Below are 2,500 nucleotides of genomic sequence, written 5' to 3' on the forward strand. Positions count from 1 at the left end.
TCTGGCAAGCCCATACAACGCACAACGCCAATTGCAGAGGACGAATAAAACTTCCTCTGGACTCTCGAGTCACTTAAACCGCACGACACCAACGCATCGAGAACCGTCCGCCGAAAAAGCACTGTCAAACGTCTCAACAGCGACAACGGAGCGCTTCTAATGCTTTACACCAACACCAGAGAAGCTACCAGCAAACTGCTAGAGCTGTGCTGCGTTTGCTCTCGTCTTCTCCATGAACATTCAATTTTTAATGGGACAAGAGTTTAAGTTTTTAAAAAGAGTCCGACTTGTTTGCAAAACGTCCAAGAAACATTTGCAAAGTCACAAAAATCGTAGAAAACGCTAAGTCGGTTAAGAAAACGTATTCGCCTATAAAAATGCTCAGTTACTTAAGAAGATGCATGCTCGGTTAAAATATCGCTAGGCAACTCAAGAAATTCCTCTTTCGATAGTAAAATGGCTCGTGCGGTTAAAAAAAGTGTTCGTTTAATAAAGTGTTCTTTCGCCTAACAAAATAACCCTAACGGTTAAAAAAACTTTTAAAAAGTTCCTCGCTCGGTTTAAAAAATACTCAGCCTTGTTCGATTAAAAAAAAAAGCTTGTGCGGTTAAATTTACAATTGTTCTGTTAAAAAAAAAAAACCTGTAACCCTAACCCTAACCCTAACCCTAACCCTAACCCTAACCCTAACCCTAACCCTAGCCCTAACCCTAACGGTTAAAAAAAACGCTTGTGCGGTTAAAAAAAAAACACTTGTTCAGTTAAAGAAACGGTGGTACGGTTAAAAAAACCCTTGTTCGGTTAAAAAAGCACTTGTTCGCTTAAAAAAATAGTTGCTCGGTTAAAAAACCGTCTTACGGTTAAAAAAAACTCTTGTTCGGTTAAAGAAACCGTGGTACGGTTAAAAAAACCCGTTTTCGGTAAAAAAAAAAAAAAAAAAAAAAAGCACTTGTTTGTTTAAAAACACTTGTTCTGTTAAAAAAAAAACACTTGCTCACTGGAAAAAACACTTGTTCTGTTAAAAAAAAAACACTTGCTCACTGGAAAAAACACTTGTTCTGTTAAAAAAAAAACACTTGCTCACTGGAAAAAACACTTGTTCTGTTAAAAAAAAAACACTTGCTCACTGGAAAAAACACTTGTTCTGTTAAAAAAAAAACACTTGCTCACTGGAAAAAACACTTGTTCGGTTTAAGAAACGCTTGTTCGGTAAAAAAAAACTCTTGTCCGGTTAACCCTAACCCTAACGGTTAACAAATACCCCGCCGATTAATGAGTTACGCGGCTGCTTAGGAAGTCCTCGGTCGGTTATGAAAACACCCAACCGCTTAACCCTTTCATGCACCAATTATTTTTCTGTAACTAACATAACTCATAAAAAAACATCTACAAAATGACAGTGGAACTATGAAATGTTAAATTAGACTTTTTCTACAGCCTTTTTCAACTCTCATTTATAAAACAATATTGTTTTCAATCGGTTAGAATGCACCATTTGAATTGGGGAAGCTTAGCTTGATTTATTGTTATACAACAACCCAGCACATGAAATGGTTAAAGAAATACCCACCTGCCTAAGTATCCTTAAAAAAAAGTATCCTTAAAAAAAAATAAAACCCTCTGTCTCTTGAACATAAATGCAAAAATCATTTAAAAAAGCAAATTCATTTTCAAAAACGTTTAAAAAGTGTAAACCACTTATTAAAAGAAGACTTTACAAAATACTTCACTGCTATTTAAAAAATACTACACATCTATTTCAGAAATTCCATACCACACTACAAAATGAATTTCAAAAACATTTGTTTGTTTGCAAGACAGAAGTTTTCATTACAGAAGACGCTGAATCCATTTTAAAAAGATGCACAGTGAAAAATGCCTACTTTTTATTTTTTTCAAAGGCTCGGTCACTTTCAAAAACTGCAGTCCCTTTTAGAAAAAAAAGAAGTCTTTAATTAAGAAGCAAAAGGTCTCTTTAAAAAAGAAATACAAGTTTTCATTTTAAGAATGGTAGATGTGACTTAACCAACAATTTTAAGTCACATTTAAAGAAACACATTAAGTCGCTTTAAAATATATAATAAGTCACATTCAAGAAGCTTCATATCACTTTAAAAGGGCTTAAGCCACTTTAAAAGTCTCTTAAATGTCTAGCTCACTCACTCACTCACTCACTCACTCACTCACTCACTCACTCACTCACTGCATGATCAAAGTCTTTTAAAAAGACTATTCATGTTTGAAAAGTGCTATTTCACTTTTGCTATTTCCAAATAAATAAAAAGTTTACATCACTCTCAAAAAATGCAAAGCTGCTTAAGAAGAAAAAGCTAGGTCACTTTTAAAAAAGATAACTTCATTTGTAAAAAGAACATCAAGGCGGTTAAGAGTTCTCTGCTCACCAAAACCAAAACAAAAGGCTAAGTCGCTTTAGAATGTAAAACCAACTGCAAACCATTTTAAAAGGGTTTAAAGCCAGTTTAAAAGTCTCACCAGAGAT

This window comes from Hydra viridissima, unplaced genomic scaffold (genome assembly GCF_058129835.1).
Source record: "Hydra viridissima isolate aposymbiotic clone 2 unplaced genomic scaffold, HvirCarnegie_v1 scaffold_14, whole genome shotgun sequence".
Lineage (NCBI taxonomy): Eukaryota > Metazoa > Cnidaria > Hydrozoa > Anthoathecata > Hydridae > Hydra > Hydra viridissima.